Source organism: Haliaeetus leucocephalus, unplaced genomic scaffold (genome assembly GCF_000737465.1).
Source record: "Haliaeetus leucocephalus isolate CR32 unplaced genomic scaffold, Haliaeetus_leucocephalus-4.0 Scaffold751, whole genome shotgun sequence".
NCBI classification, from domain to species: Eukaryota; Metazoa; Chordata; class Aves; order Accipitriformes; family Accipitridae; genus Haliaeetus; species Haliaeetus leucocephalus.
In genome coordinates this window covers 6,458,599-6,464,598 of record NW_010973187.1, presented here as the reverse complement: position 1 = coordinate 6,464,598, position 6,000 = coordinate 6,458,599, and the positions used below count along the sequence as shown (strand labels likewise).

Below are 6,000 nucleotides of genomic sequence, written 5' to 3'. Positions count from 1 at the left end.
GGGGGGCCGGGACGCCTCAGCAGCGTTGCAGAGCGGTGCCGGTGCCTGCCCCGGGCCGCCCCACCGCCCGCGTGGGTACCGGGCGTGGGCCGAGGTCAGGCGCAGCCCTCAGCCCCTCCCACCCCCCCGAGGAGCAGGGGTGCCCGGAGACATTGTCCGGCTTCGGCCGGTGAAGCGACCCGTGAGCGTCAACAGCCCCGAGGAGGGCTGGCGGGCAGCGGCGGCCGCAGGCTGTCCTCCCGCGCTCGGTCTGTCGCTAAAGGTCGGGGGAAAATGGCAGGGGGGGGCCGCGGCGACGCTTCGAGCGGGCGACGGTGGGTGAAGGCGACTGGCAGCCTGTTGAAGGGTAGTCCTGAGCCCAGGTTTCCACCTGGTCAAGGCAGAGCCCGCTTCGGTTCAGCCGGAGGGGATGGCGAGGTCTTTTGCTGGCCAACTGGAAGGGCAGCTGAGGTCGTTGGATGTTACACGCATGAGTTTTGGTTGGGGACTGTTCCCCCTGTTCACGAGGTTTATTTTCCTCTGTATGTTTGGAGTGTAAAGAAAAAGAACTCATTTCAGTTGCTGGTTTTGACTCAGAAGGTCTCCTGACTTCATTTGACTTTCCCCATCACATCCAATGTCTCCCTGGGGAAAGTGCATGATGAGAAAGAGGGAGAACACCAGGACGTCCCTTTTCGCATTCCCAACCCAGCTTTCCCTCTGAGTTACCAGAGAACTGGTGATTTGTGTGCAGCTGGGAGGCAGAGGAGGAGAAAAGAATGGTCTGTAGAGTTGAGAGTAATAAAATCAGTTTTAGCAAGATAGAAAAGATCAATTCTTCAGTAATTTGGGAAAAAAGCCTAAAATCAAAGCATACCTTCTACTTGTTCTCACGATAAAACCCTGAAATTGAGAAATTTTGGCTTTGTGGGAATAAGCTGTTTGGGAAACAGAGCAAAATGTCTCCAAAATGGGCTCACAATCACTTTTTCAGTCCCCTTAATTGACCTACATTCATTTGAGTTTCTGAGCAATAATTCTTCTGAGTTGTTTGCTGAGCAGCTTCAGCATTATTCAGTTTGCCACCTAGTCCATGAGGCTTTGTGGAAATTTCTGGTTTGTATGAAACAGCTTTAACCATTTCTCTCCGCAATGTTGTTTTTATGTGTGTTATATATATATTTTTATGCTGTTTCTGTCACTTAAGTTGCCATATGGTTTCTTTCTTTATCACTTGGGGATTGATCTGCAGTCACTTGAGGTTGGTAGATTTCTCCTCGACTCCAGTGAGACTAGGTTTGGGTTCATTATCTCTGCATTGGGAATCCTCTTTGATACTGGTGGCTACTTTGTCTGTTGAGTAACATGCATTCTGATGTGGTCTTATTAATTGTACACAGTCATGTCACTTGGCTCCAGGCGGAGCAAACTGTTTCATCTTTGCACCACTGATGTCTCCTCTGCTCCATTAAGGACTTTTGCTTTCAGCTGTCTTCTCTCCTTATGGCTCCACTGGTAAAAAGTGGCATGAATATTCACGGCTTTGGTGCATCCTCAGCCTGTTTTGTTGATGTCCATTGTGCAGTACGACAGCACAATTTCCAAATCCCTTACACTTTCCAACATCAGAGATAATGGTGTTTTATTTATATGGTTCCGCTGCTTCATGCCAACAGAAGCTAGTGCAAGGTAGATAAAAATTAATCTGATTCCTTTACTGCATTTCTGCACAGGTGAATAATAATAATGTTTAGAAACCACTGCATGCAGCTGATCCACAGGAGCCCAACCAGTCTCTACCATACTGCACGTGTGCAGGAGTGACACTGAAGATATGTTTTCAGGCAAAATAACACAGAATTTTTGTCATCTCCAAAGCTGGTAGATGCACCGTTGGCATTAAAAGTCAACAAAAGAAGTTTTACGTCAGCAGCAGAATCACTTTTCAGACTGCCTACCTCCAAAATTAAAATAGTAGGGGGAATATATGTATAGCTAAGTGGTCATTGGCCATCTTTCCTGGTTTGTATGTGAATGCCCTAGAAGAACTGGAGCAATGTTGGGTGTTGAAAGAGCCTGACTGTTGTTTGCAGAATGTTGTAGCTTAATTCAGCATTTACCTGACTGTTCATTTCTGTATTACCTCAAAAAAGTTTCCTCGAAGGGAGAGAAAACTACCAGAAGAGCCATATTGGTTTGGGTTGTATCCTTTGAAGAAGAAAGCAATAGTGGTGGGACAGAAGGAAAACAGAATAAAATGTGCAGGACAGGAGAGTTATAATGAGTTCTGATAGGTTTTCTATGAGCTGTATGAGCTAATTCTGTTACTATTTTACTGTTTTGAGAGTATTAGTGATAGGTAATAATAAGCTTAAGATGCTTATCTCACAAATAACAATATAGTAATGTCATCTCATCTACATATGCATATAGTTCTGTGTAGTACAGGAACAAAATTGAACCTGAAGTAGTAAAATAGACAAGTATGTGAGTATAGCTTTGATTTTGCTTGCTATTATGTACCTTAGTAGTGTTAGCATTCAGTTGGATCATATAATAATACTTAAAATTGATATAATTTAAATCTCCTTAGAAGCAGTTTTTCAACGTGGGATCATGCTTCATTTAGGATTGTAAATAAAAGCTTAGGACTGATTTCTTTAAAAAAAGATTTTGATCACACTCTGTCCTGCATGAGTCATTGTAAATTGTCAGCATGATACAGCTCTTGTTTTGAAGAGGTGTTTTTTAAATAAGGAAAAGATAAACAATATCTTGGACACATGCATTTTCAATCCTTGTTGCTGTTTAATCATGTCTATGGCATGATTAAGCAGAAAAATCCTAAGAAAAAAGCTATTTTCTTTGTGTATGTGAGGACAACGTACATTAGAGTCCCTTATGATTTTGCCATGGCTTAGACTGCTTTTTTTGTTCCATGTGCATAATGCTGTCAGTGTACACTTGATATCTTGAGAGCCAGTGTTGGCAGTCTTGTTCTCCATCCCCTAGCCTTCCCTTCTGCAATTTCAAAATTGTATGTACAAACATTTGCACATACACTTACCTAATTTGAGCAGCTGCATAAATACAAACAGTGAAAGCATTAGAAATGAGGTATTACTGCTCTTTACTACCCTGCATCTAAAGTTTGCGAGAAACCTTACAGATTAAGATATTTCTTGAGATTTATTCCTTTATGAGTTAAATGCATTAAATGCTTCAGTTCTGCCATGTGATTTTTTTCGTTATTAGACATTTGTGTCTTTTTTTTTTTTTTTTTAACTAGTATGTTGCAAGTTACAGGAAAGCGAAAAGTAGAGAAAGCAAAAGAAGGGCATAGAAGTGTCCCATGGACAAGTAGGATGAAACCAATATATATTTTTTTTTCAGGAGATGCCTAAGCCCATGCCCACAATAAGAGCACAGTTGAACAAAACAACATAAAACCTCTGTAGTTTGTCAAACCACGGGCCCATCTAGGCCAGTGATTTCTGACAGTGGTCTGTAACATGAGCCCACAGAAGCATCAGAGCAGCAAAAGCTCATTTTGCCCTCTCATACTCTCTGTCCTCCAGCAGTTGCGTTCAGGGATTTCCTGAGATAAGTCTTGGCATTTAAAAGCTCTTGCTGGAATTTCTTTTTTTATGACTTTGGTCAGTTTTTGAACCTGTGTAAACTTTAGGCGTTTACAGTGCCCCAGAGCAAGGAGTTCCACAGCTTAATACGTGTTGTGTCAAGATTTAGTAGGGTTTTTTATGTTTTAAACCTTGTACCTGCCCATTTCATTTGATCCCCTCAGCTCATGTATTGGAAGAGGCTGTGAACAGGGGACTCCCAGACGCCTTCCCTGTGCTGGTCCTGCTTACACCTTTGCTGTATCCCCACAGTCACCCGTTTCTGAGACCTCATGAATCTTTGGCTTCTTAGTCATTCCTTAAGTCATCAGGTTGTACCATGCCTGTGATCATCCCTGCTGCCCTGCCCACAGCTGTTCCCAGTCTACTGTGTCCTTTCAGAGGCAGTGGGACTGGAACTGCACGCAATACTCAAGACAGACAAACAAGCCATTTATACAGTGGCATAATAATATTCTCTCTTTCATCCTTTTTCCTTTCCTAGTAATTTCTAATACTAACTTTTTCACTGTTAGTGAACAGTGGGCTGATGTTTTCACAGAACTACCTATTATAACCCCAAGATCTCAGTCCTGAAGCGGTAATAGTCACCTTGGAGCACATCGGTTTGTGTAGTTAGGTTTTTTCCCCTCAAAGAAATGACTTCATATTTGTTTATCTACATTGACTTTAATTTGCCTTTTTATTGCCTAGTCACTCAGTATTATAAAGTCTTTCTTCATAGTCAGCCCTTATCTTAGCTACCTTGAATGAATATCAGTAGCAAACTTTGTCACCTCACCATTTACCCTGTTTTCCAGCTCATTTATAAATAAGCGAGCAGCTCCCAAGTTCCAGCACAGATCCCTGCAGGACTCCACCATTGACCTCTCTCCGCTTGGAAAATTGACAGTATTCTCCTACCATCTGTTTCTAATTATTTATCCTTGCAAGGACATTTATTTTTATCCTCTGGGAGTTTAGGTTTTTTTAAGACTTATGAATGACAGATTTATCAAATGTCTTTTGGAAATCCAAGTGGCCTTTGTTTCCACAGTACGCATTGGTTTTTACTTGTTTGGAGAGCTCTAGTAGCTTTGTGAAAAATGACTTAAAATAGGTGTGTTGGTCCTACCTTGCTCACATCCTTTCATCGCACAAATATGCCATGTTTTTTGTGCACATGCCGACATACTCTGTGGTCTTTCATAGGTCTTACCGATTTATGCGATGCAGATACCAGTATTTCTGTGGTTCCCCAGGTTTTCCCGAGACCTGTTTTAAACCAGTTTTAAAACTGGTTTCATATTGCTCAATTGCCAGTTCTTTGAGCCAAAGCAGCCATAAGAGAGAGGTTATTACATGCCACAGTTAAAAGTTCATTTAAAACAGGGCATTGTTTCAAAATGAAAAGGTGACATTCTTCATTGCAGCTGTGTTGTTTGCCTTTATACTTGAAATCAGTCTGTAGGACCAGGTGACTTTTATATAAGAGTCTTAAAAGGCTTGACCTTGATGCTCTCAGAGCCTTTGTTACTGCTGTTTGTCAGATCTTGGTATAGGGGTAAATTCCAGCAGGCTAGAAAAAAACCCAGTCTCGTGCCAGTGTTTGAGCAGGGTGTCTAGTGGAGTCAGACAAGGATCTTAGTTTGTAGCCTCAGTATCCTTAACAATTAGTTGGGAGAGTAATACACATTTATCGCTGGTGAACTTTGCAAGTGGCACAAAAATTATTTGTTTAATTAATTATAGTTATTTGTTTAATAAATTACAGTAAGGATCGCTAATTCCATAGACTGATTTGGATGTCATAACAACCTGGGCTTGCTTCAACAGCCTGTATTTTAATACACCAAATGCAGTGTAAGACTTCTGAGGATCAAAATGTAGGAGGCGTCCTACTGATGAGAGAATTATGGAAATTATGTGTTATGGAAAACAGTTATTTAGAAGAGAAATTAGAGGCTGTGGTAGATGGGCATCTGCATGTGAGCTGTCACTGCAGTGCTGCACTTAAGAAGTCCAATGTGGTCCCTAAATGTGTACGCAAAAAATGGGACTGGCGTTGCCCACAGTGGTTCCTGTGCGCTCTCTGTCCAGGTCAAACATCTGTCAAGACTCCCTTTCAAGTATAAAGCCGCAAGGATTTCAGGACTGATTTAAATAAATGAAAGAAGAAGAGCTAAAAGGATGAATTTTCTTGCTATTCAGAAGAAGATTAGAAATTGACAGATTATGGTGTATGAGGACCTACAGGGGGAGATTTCAGGTCTTGCAGTGCTCCTTAACTTGACAAATGCTGTGTTTGGAAGCTGAAGTTACACAAATTTGCATTAGCCATGAGGTATATACATTTGTAACCTGTTAAGTTTCATTTGTTAATTATCTTTACAGTGGTTTCTTC

General features: G+C 41.6%; 1 protein-coding gene across 1 annotated transcript in view; it reads left to right on the top strand.

Annotated features, from left to right (window-relative positions):
- The window catches only part of LHFPL3 (lipoma HMGIC fusion partner-like 3), a 179,407-nt gene that overhangs the window by 594 nt on the left and 172,813 nt on the right, over positions 1 to 6,000 (top strand). The window lies entirely within an intron of this gene.